The sequence below is a fragment of the Arvicanthis niloticus genome, chromosome 1 (assembly GCF_011762505.2).
Source record: "Arvicanthis niloticus isolate mArvNil1 chromosome 1, mArvNil1.pat.X, whole genome shotgun sequence".
Lineage (NCBI taxonomy): Eukaryota > Metazoa > Chordata > Mammalia > Rodentia > Muridae > Arvicanthis > Arvicanthis niloticus.
The window spans coordinates 103112819-103128087 of NC_047658.1; the positions used below are offsets into that span (position 1 = coordinate 103112819).

The window sequence follows — 15269 nt, forward strand, 5'->3', positions numbered from 1 at the left end:
CCCCAGATACTGAGAGAAACTCCCTCCCGGAGGCTGCGAAATCAGATGAGATGAAATAGCTAGAGTCATACAAAGGCATCCAGCCAAAGGAAGGCTGCATTACAAAAGTATCTTTATGCAAGTGCATATGACAGCCACATGAATACCAAATGAATTCATTATGATTGCTATTTCCATGAATACCAGCTGAATGTGTAATGGCTGGACCCTTACCATGTTACCGGTTTCTTGAAGGAAAAAAAATAACAAATAATGAGAAAATTAATCTCATTACATGCTGAAGAGGTCACCTTTCAGGAAGTGTTTGGAAACATGTCCGTGTTGCCACAGGGTATCTTCAGATATGGCCTCGGCTCATTTATTCCCTCCAGCTTTGTCTGGGACCCATTTCCATTGCAAAGCACCCTCAGCTGCGCCCAGCAGAGCAAGGGCCACATCTGCCATCTTAACAGACGAAGGGGGGGGGGGGGATTCTTTATGGAGGTCCTTACTGTCTGGCTTCCTTGCCATTGGAAAGTGTGTCTCTCCCTGAAGGTGGATTTCTGAAGGAGGCAGGCCAGATCTTTCAGCAAAGCCTTCTTTGCTGTGTGGTTGTCTAGCTCTCCAGGGGAAAGCAATCGACTGGCACAGAGGTGAGGCATGGTACATGGCTGGGCTCTGGTAGAAGATGCTCCAACACCTGGTTCTTCCCCTAGGAACTGTGTTTTCCAGAAGCACTTCAGCTAGTGGTCTTGTCAGTTTTCTGTTGCTGTGATAAAATACTTAAGCCAGAAGTGACTTGTGGAGGAAAGTATTTATTTGGTTTATATGTCCAGATTATAGTCCATCCCCGAGGGAAGTCAGGGAAGGAACTCAAGCAAAAACTATGACAGAACGTTACTTGTTGGCTTACTCTCTTACTCACATCAGCCAGCTAGCTTTCTTATACAACCCAGGACCACTTGTCTAGAGATGATACAGCCCAGACTGGGCTGGGCCTTCTCACATCAATCAATAATCAAAATAGTATCTCACAAGTCAGTCTGATCTGGTCAATTCTTCAACCAAGCTATCTTCTTCACAGATGGCTCTGGGAGTATCAAGTGGACAGGTAATGAGTACTACTGTCGCATATGGATTGAAGGACAAGTGTGAGGAGAGCTGAGTGCTCACATGTGTGCCCATGCATGGTCACATGGGAGAGAGAGAGAGAGGGAAGAGGGAAAGGGAGGGAGGAGACAAGGAGAGACACAGAGAGAGGAGGGGGAAGGAGGGAGGGGGGAAGTATGGAGGGAGGGGAACAGAGGGGAGAGAGAAAGGAGATAGAGATAGAGAGGGAAGGGAGGGGAAAGAGAGAGGAGGAGATAAAAAGAGAGGAGAGACAGGGAGGGAGAGGAAAGAGGAGGAGGGAGGGAAGGAGAGAGAAGAGAGAAACAGAGAGGAGAGACAGAGAGAGGAAGGAAGAGAAGGATGGAGGGAAGGAGAGAGGGATGGAGGGAGGGAGGGAGAGAAAGAGAGACAGAGAGAGAGAGAGAGAGAGAGAGAGAGAGAGAGAGAGAGAGAGAGAGAGAGACTTTATGGCTGTACATAGAGTCTGTCTGTTTAGTTTCTTCTGGTTATTCAGGAGAAAGGACATTGCATGAGAACAAGTAGGAAGGGGTCAGCATCCAAAAGCAAAAATGTCAGAATGATCTCATTTCAACAGTGAAAATTCTTGTATAGAATCTAGGAACAGTTGCCTAGGGAAAAGAAAAGGCAAGCAGAGAAACTGTCCAGCCTGTGAAGTAGCTAAGGCATACTGGGTATTGGGCATTTCTTTTACAAGATGAATGAGAGGTTCCTTACATAACTGGAACTCCCCAGTACCTATGTACCCGCCCTCATTACCTGTCTGTCTCACCAGGCTGATTCATGTAGCCATCCGCATCTCATAGCACCACAACTCTCTTGCTTTCAGAGTCTGAAATTCCAGGGGCCAGTCCTGTGTGACCAGAGGATGCCATGCTGAGGTGGAGGTGAGGGATGGAGAGAGAGGTGGTAGGTTGAGACCCATGGGTTCCCATGCTCTTCACTAATCAATGAAAGAATACTCCTGGCTTTTAAGATATATGTGTGGGAGGAAACCACCTGAAGAAGGGGGTAAAGTTCAATGTGCACACAGAAAGAGAAGGTGGGACCCAGAGGCTGGAGAGCTGCAAGATAAGCCTCAGCATGTCAAAGGCACGAGGCAAAGACAAAACCTTCAAGGCCATCAAGACCGAATAACCTTACTTCCAATGGCCAGCCATAGCAGGGCTCAATTGGAGCCCCAAACACAAGGACGTTGTTCCGGTCTTACCATCAGGAGACCTTCAGGCATCATCTCAGACCCTTCTGTAAAACATACCCGGGAAAGTGGAGCTTGTGTTTTGTGAGGCGTTCTGAATAACCCACTAGGTTAACACACTGATTACTTTATTCATTTGCTGGCAGACACATGTGATAGATGCACGGTTGGGAAAGCTTGAAAACTGATTTAAATGTCTCATTTTTGGCAACTTTGAATGTCAAAATGGGAATAAGCCCAACGTTTCTAGGAAAAGCCGATTTAATCACTGGCAGTGAGCTCTGGAGAGGAGCTCACCTGAAACCACAATATCTATTTTGGGTGTTAACAGTGGGTGGTGGTTAGCACTTGTTGATCTGGAATGGAAGGGAGCCCAGCAGCCTTGTCACGTGCTCCTCTGAGGTAAGGAATTCAAGGTTGTCAGCCTCCACCAGCTCAACACAGCTGGGGCTTGAAGAGTCTACTGTGACTTTTAGAGACTTCTAGAACAAGTTCTGGTTATCACTCCTTTGCAGTAAGGCCGTTCCATTTTGCTTTCGGGGTCCATGAAACATGGTTCACAGGTACACAGTCTTATCTGTCAAAACAGATGACCTGGATTTCTCTTTACTGGGCTACAAGGCTTTATTTTCTCAGTATTATTATTGCCAAGTGGTTTCCATAGTACAGGCAAAGACCAACATAACCAAAATCATCCATCACCTTTTTTGCCTTTACTGCTGGGGTAAGAATCAGCTGTGGTTCACCTCTATCCTTGGTTATGCCTTAGCTGTGCCATGACTATTTTTGTGACCAGACACTGTCCTTAACTGGAATGCAGGAGGCTCAGCTAGCCACCCAGCTGTCTGTGCCTTTTTGCAGAGGCAACCGGGAACTTCCTTCCACTGGGTTAACAAGGCTCTGCTTCTGTCGCCCGTCACAGCAATAGCCCTTCGGGGGCTGTTTGCAGCTCTCGTCTCCAGTGACTTCTTATTCATATTATATTAAATTAATGTGCACATTATACCAATGAACATTTTATATTTCTTCAATTAAAATTCCCTACCCAAATATACTGCTTTAATTGCTAGAAACACTAGGATTAAGTCAACATGCCTGTGAAGCACAGGGCTGGACAGTTTTCTCTGGTCCTGCACAGCCGTACCATTCACTCATTTACTCTCCAATGTTGAGAGCCTAGCCTGCAGGTGCTATACCACAGTTCCTGAGTGACAGAGACGGGAAACACCCACTTCGTATCACGTGGGCTTTAGCGGTGATCCGTAACTAAGAATTGACTGTTGATCATCTTCAGGAAAAAAAAATAAAGAGGCTAAAAATGTTGCTTTACAGGGGCGGAAACACAGAGAAACTGATAGAGACAACACCTCAGCCTTTAGATATTGCTTACCTGGTGTGTCTCAGAGGAGGAAGCTTACTCCATGTGCCCCAGCTGGCTGGAAGAAGTAGCCGGCAGCTTTGATCTCCATTGAAAACATTGGACCCCTTTAAAGTGTCTTTTCCTGAATGACCTAAGTCTACCTGGGGAAGCTTTTGTTGTTGTTGTTGTTACTGTTATTATTAGTACTATTGCTACTTTGTTCTCTGCTTGAGGATCCATCATTCAACCTCCAAATCCAAGTGTATCCTTCTAACCTTTCAACAAGCGTGTGACGTTTGTGTACTCGGCTCCTGCAGGAAGTGGGAAGCAAAGCCAAACTCACACTCCCTCTGCCCTTGAAGAGCTACTGGAGAGGAAAGAGCCTTAATGAGACAGGGATAACACTAGTGCAGGGGTTTTGGGAAGGAAAAGCAAAGCCCCTTCAACTGCCTGAATGAAGAAGTCAATGTCACAAAGAGACCAGAGCACCAGACTCCACCCAGTGATGCTGGCAAGCACACACACCCTCAATTTGCATCTTGAAAAGCTAAGGTCAGAAGCTGAAAGAATGATGGGGAATAGCAGCTTTTCCGTTGATGTAGCTAGTAGCATCCCCAAACTCAGGTTGCTGCCGTGGGTTCACATTTGTCAGGCTTTCGGCTCTTCTCTGCACACTGTGGGAATGTGCCTTCACATCCTTTCACACTCTCTGGCAGAACGTTAAAATGCTGGCACCACGATAAATGCCCTCTGCTACCTCCTAGGCAAAGTCAGAAAGAGAGGCAGAGCTTCATTTGGAAAGTGAACACAAACAAGTGAAGTTTGTGTTGCTGGGAATGGTGAGGTGACAGCCATGGGAAGGGTGGCTCAGAGCTCCAGGCCTTGTGGAGACAAAAGCCTGGCAAGTGGTTGGGGAAAGGGTGGTTGGAGAAGGACCAGGACCTTGAGTCCTCCTGTGGTGGCCAGTGACACCCCACCCATCCCATATCCCTCAGGCTCTGGCATATGACGTTTAGCCTGACCTATCACAGGAATCATTTAGTTTCCTGTGGATGTCCTGTTTTTTCTGGAGAGCCCATTGGACTCTCTGAAGCTAGACTAGAACCCTACCCATCATAAATGCCATGGTATTTCTCTACTCTTGGAAATCCAGAAGATGTTTTATTCTGGGACTGTGAGGAGCCCACACCGTACATCCATCTTTGCTCCGCCTACCCAGAACTTTGCTGTTGCAGCAGGATGGGATAGTGTGGAACTTGTCTTCATCTGGAAGTGAATCCTCTGAGAATTACTCACAGTAAGCAGGACCAACATCCACCCAAAGTCTAGCAACAGCTGCAGCACAGCAGTACAGCTGCAACAGCACCCCTGGTATACACACTCCACCCAGTCTTGTAAAAGAAAAAACAGCAGGACAAATAGACCAGGCGTTCCAGTCCTCTAGCTCAGCTTCCCAAGTCAACAGGCTCAAGCACAAAAAAAGGAGCCAGGGGAGCATCCTCTGTAAGGATAAAGTCTTCCCAGATGATAAGAGGCAGGAGGCTGAAAACTGACCATAGACAAAGCAAGAAGAAAGCCACAGCCAAGAAATAGTGGGTCCAGAACAATGACAGAGGCTTCGTTCAGGATGGGTTGAGAGGACACAGCTGTGCTAACAAAGTCTGCAACAGGATTCATTCTTGCATTTTAATGGCAAGACCACACCCACCTAGTACCACTGAGTGGTGTATTACTTTGTGCCAGGTGCTCTGCTGGAGCAGAGGCCAGCCATCCTGGACATTGTAACCTCACAGAGTACCTGAGCAATAAAGGCATCTAAGCTGAGTCTCTGACTGGTGAGACATAATCCTCTACTCCAACTACAGTGACCAACTAGCCAAGTGAACTATTGCTGGACATCTAGTCAATCTGTCCTTGAAACTCACTGCCCCCCTTATCTGAGCACTTACCATATTTGTTATTGCTACTAATAAATGACCTCTTCTCCAGCTGCTCTGATCTAAATGGCTTACAGCCATTAATTGGCTTGGTGCTCTTAACAACACTTCTTCCAAGTCTTCATTATTATGCCCATTTTACAGAGAGGAATACCAAGACACTGGCTTAAGTACCTTGATCAAGGACACCCAGATTGTAACAGCCTGTGACAGACAGCTGCTAGTGCTTCTTCTGTTCATGCCTCCAGACAGCCTGAAGTTACTGGGACTAAGACTTGGGTTGTGTTGGCTTTCAGGTACTCTCACTGTGTATGCTTACCTCCTCCGTGTTAGGAGAGAGGCCACTGCAGAGGGAGCTGTATCTGAGCAAGGACCTTCTTTGCTATTACTCAGCAGGTGCTCTGTGTTGTCCTTGAGGGCCTGTCTATCAGGAGACTCAAAGAGCCTTGCACTTAAAGCTGCTTCCATTTGGGGGCTTGCTATATTTAGCAAGCTTAATTATATTTAAGTTAAAAAAAATTCCTATTCAAGAATTAACACAGACTACACAAAACTCTGTATCACACAAGGTGTTTGACACGATATCATGCCCTCATCATTGATGAATCTAGATCACTCCAGGCTGCACTAGAGTTCTAAACATTGCTTGCCTGTTTACTTGATGGCTGAATTCCTGTTTTCTTTTTTTAAAATGCAATATACAACCTTTATTTTAACAAAACAGGTAAAGTAAAACAGGCATTTATATTGAGAAAAAACTACAAGAAAATTTCTTCAACAACTTGAAATAACCCTACTTGCAGTTGCATTTAACTGAGCTCTGTTGCTGTGAAGAATACAGCTCATGCACAGGTATGGATGAAAGGTTTGTACATTCTTCCAAGTATTCACTGAATACTACCTTATATACACATATACATTAAATTTGAAAAACATTAGATGATCCTAGCTGTACTTCATTTTTGTTGTTCTTTTGGAAGAGGTCGTCAAAAGAGAAGAATATGTGGTTCTGACTCATGAATCATGTAATGAACCCATCCTAGACGCTGTTGGACACCAAGTCTCCTCCACTCCTCCTCGGACATCAGATGAGTTTTGGGTACTTGTTTAGAGAGTTCTCTGGGAAACATGACATGCCGGTACTCGTAGTGCTTGTCGAAGTACTTGTCTGAGTAGTAGATCTGCTTGTGGGCCATCCTGCCGGCGCGCGGAGGAGACAACAGGAGCAGGAAACCGGGCTCAAGGAGCTCCACGTCCACCTGGGGCCAGCGCCTGAACTGTTTTCAATGCAGTCAATTCATTTTTCTTTTCACCTAAATCTTAACTGGGCCTTTTAAAATGAAAATCCTCTCCACTAATTGAAAAGAAAAATGCTTTACGGTTTTTGTTCTAATTTGCTGTCTGAAACTGGCATATGATTTTAAGCAGCTGCTATTGTGCTTGTTGAAGATGCTGCAGCCAGTGGAGGTCACCATGGTGATATTCTTCACACTGATGAAGGTCACCATGGAGACGATGCTTCACTTTGTTGAATATCAACACACGAAGATGCTAGCTATTGGTGAAGGTGTAGATGTTTCCTATTGGCTAAGCTCACCAAAGTAAAGATACTTCTTCCTGTTGGAGAAAGTCATTGTGGTCACTTGACTGAGAAATGTCCCCTATAGGCTCAAGTGCATAAGCACTTGGTCCCCAGTTTGTAGCACTATTTGGGAAAGTTTAGAAGGCATGGCTGTCCTGGAGAAAGTTCATCACAGGAACAAGCTTTGAGATTAAAAGCCTCTAGCCATTTCCAGTTTCCTCTCTCTGCTTTATGCTTACTAGTGAGAATGTGAGCTCCCATCTCCCTGCTCCAGCTGCCATGCTTGATACTTGCAGGCCTTGGTGTCCCCATCATTATAGACTCTTAACTTCTGGAACCATAAACCAAGATATAGACTCTTCTACCAGTTGTCTTGGCCATGGTGTTTTATCACAGAAAGAGAAAAGTCACTAAGGCAACACCCAAGATGATGGTGATAACTCCTGATGGTCAAAGTCACCATGTGAAGGTCACCATAGGGATATATATATATATATATATATATATATATATATATATATATTACAAAAGACAGAAAGATGACAAACAGTTGCTTTTTAAAAAAAAAGTGAAGATAACCTTCATGTAGAGCAACAGATGAAATCCCAGGATTCCTGGGAGAAAGTATGGCAAATGTCACGAGGGTTTTCTCAAACAGGCCTTACAATGGAAAAGCCACGTGTTTCTCTTATTCTTCCACATTAATACCAAACCCAAATAGAGATTGTGCTCCTGTTGGCAGGTGGGAATACTGCAAGTGCTAGGACGCAACCAAGTGGCACTTGTATCAGAATAATTGCTGCAGACAGATGATTTGCAGGCTCTGAGCAGACCCCAAACAATGCCACCCACACTAGACCATTTTGGAATCCTTTGGCTTCTGTCTTCTCTGGGTCCCCTCTGATTATGTTTTTTCATCCTAAAAGCTTTCCCCTGGGAAGCAGGGCTGTCTGAACCAATCAAGAATGGTTAATAACCCTAGTAGATGCTTCCTACGTGTTGACAGGAGAGCCAGTCAAATGTCCCCGCGTAATCGCTCAGGTAATTTGGTGTCACAGCTTTAGTAATTTCTACAAGTGTCTTCATGCGAGGCCCAGGAGCTGCCTTTCTTTCTGACGATATGCAAAATAAAATTAGACAATTCTTAAAGGTCCATTATGCCATAAAGTGTTCTTGTCTTCCGGCTTCTGTGTTTTTATTTTAATCAAATAATTTAAGAGGATTAAAAATGACAGCGTTAATAGCCAGTTGGTTTCTATTTGTTCTAGAAACAGACACTAATTGCTTGTGTCAGTTTACCTCACTGCTACCCAGCGCTTAACTTTCTCATCAGGCAAAGCCAGCAGTCCCTGCCGCTGGGCGAAGGAGGGGCTGGAGAGAGGAAAGCTGGAGGAGATAAGGAGAAAGAGGCTGAGGGGATATTAATTAGCCCTCCTGTACTACACTGTATTTTAATTAATCTGACAGATTTTTCAAAAATGGAATTGACTTTTTGCCATTCTTCTACCGCATGAGCACTTTTCCTTGTCACTGAGCGGGTCAATTGTACCCGTGCTCTCTGCTGTCCCTGCATTGATCTCATGTCTTCCTCCAGACTCTGCTGTGTGCCTGCAGAAAGCAAGGACTGCATTCCCAGCTGTCTCTGCGCAGCCAGCACCTTCCACTGAGAAGCCAGTCACTTCTACACTGTAGAGCTGAGCCAAGAACTTCAGACATATCCACTGCACAGGACAAGCTCTGGGGACGATGTTTCCTTTAAAAAAAATTAAACAGGAATGCCACAGGACTTGGTATTCCTCTTTGGGGATTGGTGGTACCCAAAAGAAATAAAATCAGCACTTCTCAGCCTGTCCTGTATTAATGGCAACATTAGCCATAATAGCCAGAATACAAAAGTCATCCAATGTTGATAGACCTGTGGTTGATACACAACCCCTACACAAATAGACAAAGAGAGAGGGAGGGAGAGAGAGAGAGAGAGAGAGAGAGAGAGAGAGAGAGAGAGAGAGAGAGAGAGAGAACCGTAAAATTAAAAATGAATTTTAAAGAAGTATATCACATTCTAAACCTATATAACAAAAAGGATGTTTCTTTGACCTTCTGGTCATTTTAGAGTTTCCTCATCAGAGCACCCTACATCCTTAGCTGAAGTTCCCACATTCCCCAGAAACCATAAGCTCCCTTAAATTTCCACTGGTTATCTGGCTGCTTTCTCCACTTACTGACAGTAGTACAATGCCTTAAAGCCTGGATCTTGATGACATCTGCACACAGCTGAAAGACAATATTGGCTTCACCCTGCAACAGTGTAGACTTTCTTGGGGCTGGCCATCTAGAAATAAGCTTTGAACTTAAAATTCCCAGAACCCACAGCAAGATGGCTTCCCTCCACTCTAATCTATATGCTGTGGTCCAGGCATAAGGTAGTGTGTCTGAGAGAGCTGTCTGTGAAGGACTCGGTCAGCTCACTAGGTCAGCTCACTAGGCTCTGCCCCTTGTACTGTCTAAATGTGAGTTCAGTGCAGGTCTATGTCCCAGTTGCTCCACAGCCACTTCCTGTTGTCTGTCCAAATCAAGCTATGAGGTTTGAACTGCTTTAAATTGCCATCTTAAATGTTGAGAATTGGAGCTCAGACACTGACCTGGGTCTGCCTTCTCCCAGTATGAAGAAATAGACCCCCCACCCCCACTAGCAAGTTCCCTCCTATATGTAAGCACTGCGGTAATTTCTTTCCCTTATTGCTATAATAAGACATCCTGGCAAAAGCAACTTCAGGGAGAAAGTGTTTATTTGGGCTCATGGTTGGAGGATACAGACTATCATGGTGGTGGGTTGCAGGCTTAGATCTTTCAAAATTTACTTTTAATAAGTGTTCTTAAATGCCTTAAACTCCCTTCTATCCCACTACCCACCTGAAGTAGTGTGGGGGGAAAGGTTATCAGGATACAGGGGAAGTGGACCTGTTTAGAAATAATTCTTTGGAGAAAATGCAATCTGCATTGTCAGGATATAAGTTCAGTTCACACAAATCAGCAACGGCAGCTAGTTCCAGAAGAAGCCGAGAGGCCCTGCTTTATGCTATTTAGAAGTAGTTCCTTGGGAGTGATTTCAATCTCCAGTTGTCAGGATACCAGCACTTTAGTTCAGTAGTGTCCGGATAGCAAACGGATCAGCAGCAGTGGCATGTCCTAGCAGAGGGCAGAAGTGGCAGGAATCAGTAAGAGCAACCAGGACCATCAGGAGAAGTTCTCTGCTGTGCTTCTCTCAACTGAAGTGAAGGTCAGCGAAGACAACATCACATGTCCTCCCACAGGTCTTACCTCAGCAAAACGCCATGTGAGTCTGTCATAGCAGAACTCCACTTGAGTCTGTCTTAGTAAAACTCCACAGGAGTCTGTATCAGCTGACATATTCAGAAATGTCCATTTCACTTTGCTAATTGGCCCACGTCTGCAGAAGCAGCAAGAAGCCACTAAAACACCACCAGAAGTTTTTTGGTGCGTTTCTCTTTATGAAGTCACGACAAAAGATGACCAATAGACAATGGTAAGGCATATCAATACCATCCAGCATCATCCGGTGTCTGTTGGGTTATATTTATATCCCTTCTAAACATCATGTGCCCTTTCACATGTCTGCTTTAGCAAAACATTATTTCATCTGCGTGCCCCAGAAAAACATCATTTGACATAACTGACTTTTCAAAGATACCAGAAGTTTTCCCTTCAGTGGGTGGAGAAGACAAGGAAACAGGAGCCCAGGTCAGCTGGCCACATTGCATGAGCTGTTGGGGAGCAGAGAGAGATGAATGTTGGTGCTCAGCTAGTGTCTCCCCCCCGCCCCCGCCCAGGGAACAAATGTTACCACCCACTTTTAGGGTGGATCTTCCCACCTCAATCAACCAATCTAGAGAATCCCTCCTAGGCACTTGCAGAGACTATCCTAATCTAGATAATTTCTCATAGGTGTTTTTGGAGACTTGTCCTGTAAGTGATTCCAGTTCTTTTCAGGTTGACAATCATTATTAACCATCACAAGAACCAGCCATTCACTGTGTCCTCTTTCCAGTCAGATGATAGACTCTCTAAATGACTGCATTTAGGTTCTGGGGAATGGGTATAGCAGAAAGTAGACTGCAAGGCATCGTAAACATCCTTCCCCCCACACTCCAACAGTTTCTGACACAGGAAAGTCCCTGCCCGTGTTTTCCTTGCCATTTCTTCTAAGCCACTGCTGACTTTGTGGAGGCTATGTCAAGCTTAGCCTCTTCTTCCTCCAACTCCAGAAAACCCAACATGTGATGAACAACTGTCTTACACATGAGTCCAAGAGTCTTAACTTCTGGGCTCTCTAAAGGGGGTAAAGCAAGGGAACATTCTGGATCACTCACCCCAAAGCAAGAACATCTTTCAGTCTGAGAAAATGTGCACGACAAAGTGACTTTCAGAAATATACCCAATAGATAGGGTATCTTCTGAAGACTTAGTCCAGGGTACAGGCCTGGAATTTTGGCTCATGCTTGAAAGCCTGACTGCCTTGGGGACTGCTCCTTTGAGATAGTCCAAGCTGCAACCAGATCCCAGAAAAGGTAACTCAGATGAAAAACTATGTGGCACTGGGCAACATGCTTCAGCTTATAGATTATGTGTTTTTAAAACATATGACGAATGTGTATCTCTGTTCACAGTGCAGCATCACACTGGAGCTGTCTTGGCTAGTTCATGAGAGGCACCTGTTAGAGTTTTAAGAATTTGTGAGCTGGTAGTTAAACACAGCTGCGATTAAATATTAAGCCACTTATGCTTAAAATTACAAAACTATATGATTAAAAAAGCAACCAAAGCCCCCAAACAAATCACTTTCTAATGATTTTATTAGATTTTTGTGCTTTTGAGGCTAATTATACCAATTTGCCTGTATTTTAAAAAGATGGTAGATCGGTGTGCTACCTGGTGTCAATACTGATGCTGCCAAAATTAGCAAATACAGTAATTCAGGACTAAGAGGGCTGGTGTTAAATCAGCATCCTGCCTCCTCAGCTGTGCAATAATTTTGGTTGTAGAGATCTTTGGAAAGCACTTGGAAAGGGTTGCGTCACTCACACCTTTTCTGAACTCTGTAGCCCATCCACATCTGTCAGCTCATGTTCCTTCATTCCTGTCTGTGGGAAGCAAGAGTCTCATCATTCTGAGCTTTCCTCCTCTTTAAATACATTCAGCCCTGTGCAGAATTATCTCATGTAATGGGCTTCTTCTCCATACTGCAATTATTAATGTCGGGCAGAGGTCCTGCACTTCTTGGCAAGCCCCAAGTTCGCACGAATAAATCATGATAAAGTGGGTTAGCTCTGGAGGGTCGGCCGATGTTTTCAATTTAGCCAGTGTAGAAATGGAGTTTGAATCAAACGTGGGGGGGGGGACTTACGTCCAGTTAACAGGCAGGGCTAAAACTGGACTCATTAGCAAACCCTGAAGCCAAGATACGCCAGCCTAGAACTAAAGTTGAGCACCTTGCTAATGAGGAGTCTTCTTTGCAGCAGGAACACCAGGATTCTGTCCTGCACATTGTAGATGGCTAGGTGTGCTTTCTGTCACTTATCTGTGGGCTTGCAGTCCCCATCTTGAGCTTGTGACCAGAAGTACTATGTTAGGCTTTTCTGGCGATCATTCCCAAGGTTTAGCATTGCAGAAGAACCTTTTGAGACTGCAGGACACACGGAAAACACTCATTAAGTAGATGTGTTAAAGTTTCTGGACATACCAAATAATTTTTTTTGTTTTACTCCCGCTAACTTTAGTGCCTTCTGCTGTCCCCACCTCTGTCCCTTGCTAATGCCTACTCTTTGGAGTCACAGCCCACAGCTCTGTCTCTTTCCTCACAGTTTTAAGACTCCTGTAGTAAGAAAAGAACAAAGCCAGATGGTTCTAGTTTTGTCTGTGGGAGTAATCGCAGAGGGCTCACACTGTTGGTATGTGAGCCCAGCTGCTTCCTCGCCCTTCCAGGGTTCCATGGTTTAACCTGTTCCTCTTGGTTCTCCTTTGTTCCTTGCCCATCAGTGGATGGACAAAGAGAGTAGTATTTCTGGTAAGAGGAAAAGAAGACTGACATTCAGACAGTTGTGCTGAGAGGTCATATTGGAATGCCCTGCGCATGGTGGAGGGCATTTTGGGGAAATGGTAAAAGATCTGGATGAGGAAAAAAGGCAGGCTATAGGTATCATGTGAAATGAGTTTAACACACATACACACAGAGGCACACACACAGACACACTTACACAGATCTCCATACCTGTGGTTTGTTTATGTACAGTCTGTGTAAGTTCCTCAGAAGTCAAAGTTGAAAGCATCCATCTGCACTGTCACAAGGCCACAATCATACCCTTGTCATTGATAGTCCTCCTCATAATGTCTTATGATGTCTCCCTGGGCTGGTATTTCATTTTTCTCAAAGTATAATCTGATAAGCAGTTTCTATGTTTTCCTATATTTTGTTCTGAGTTGACCAAATAATACTCATAACATTTTTCTTCCCATGAGTCACATTCATCTGTGTGGCCGTAACAGCCAAAGGGCAGCACCCAAGCTTTAGCTAGTGCCCAAGCTAGGAAGCTGAGTCTCTGGAGTTGGCAATAGCCAAGTCACATGACCTTTTTGAATGAATGAAGAACAAGTAGAAGTTATACCTGCCACTCATGAGCAGGCTTGATTTGTGCAGTCATGGGCCTCTGGTTTCCGTTTTTCCTTCCGCTAGGATACTAGCAGGCTTCATAACCATGTTGGCAGCTATTTGGGGTCTGTAGGTAAGACAGTCTGGAGACTGTCACAGTAGCTGGACAAAGCATGCTTGTTAGTGCAAAGTTCTTCTGTCTTGTAAGCATTATATTTTCATTGTTTGTTTTGTGCATCTACCAACCAAGTGCTAGGATTATAGGCATGTATAACCATGCCTTACTTTATTATTGCATAGTATGATTCCTGGTCCTTTCATGGAATTATTTTTCAATAGTGTTATTTTTAACACTTGCAGACATTCTATAACATAGAGTGAAGAAGGTGTTTAGTCATCATACAACTGTTGAACATGGAAGCTGGTTCTAGAGTTTAGCAGTTATCAATAGTGCTGCATGCAGTTACTATCTGTGTACTTGCAGCTTTACGTAATTGCATGAATATTTCTACAGGAAAGTTCCCTGGGAAGTTCTTGCTGACAAGATATGTACAGCATAAATTATGGTACTGGCTGCTGTATGGCTCTCTATGGATACTCCGGTAAGAGCATGCACTAACTTAAAGGGAATGTGTAAACTAGCTTACTGCTCTCTACCCTTGTTCTCCCTCACCCACCAGGACACTGAATTAGTTCAAAAATAGTACCTCTTCATTGTGGTAGTTTCAATATACTCCCTTCTTAGGAGTCAAAAGTATGCTCATGGGCTGAAGGTGCAGTTTGGAAGTCGACATCTTCTTTGGTATATACAATACCCTGTATTCGGTTCCCAGTACCATAGAAAATATATCTGCATTGAAATAAAGACAGACTCCTGTAGTCCCAACTACTAAGAAGGCTGAGGCAGAAGGATTGTGACTTCAAAGACAACGTGGGCTAGAGAGTGAGTTCAAGGGCAGCATGGGCAATGTAGTGTGGTCTCATGTCCAAATAAAAATAAACTTAAGTGTGAGGGTTGAGCTCCTGCCTACTGGTGCAGAAACCAGAGTGCCAACCCCGGTACCACAAAGAATAGCTCCACAGTGTGCTTGTCAGTGGCTGTTACATCTTTTCTTTCCCTTTCTTCTTTTTTTCCTTTCACATTTACTTTTATACCTTTTCCAAAATTTATCACAATCTATTCCTTTCTATATCTCCTAGTTTTCTAGATCACATGACTGCACCTGTCTTGCACGTAGAGTACCAGTTAATGACTCTTTCCCCCAAATCTGTTCCTTATGCTTTAAAAACAGTTAGACTTATTTATTTTCCATGTGTGAGCATTTTGCCTACATGTGTGTCTGTGCTCCACATGCATACAGTGCCCACAGAGTCCAGGAGAGGATGCCAGGTCCTCTGGAGCTGTAATTACAGATGTT

At 44.4% G+C, this 15269-nt stretch overlaps 1 pseudogene; it reads right to left on the reverse strand.

Annotated features, from left to right (window-relative positions):
* Window positions 1–6588: 6588 nt before the first annotated feature.
* Window positions 6589–6833, reverse strand: LOC117697988 (cyclin-dependent kinases regulatory subunit 2 pseudogene; annotated as a pseudogene).
* Between the last annotated feature and the right edge of the window lie 8436 nt (window positions 6834–15269).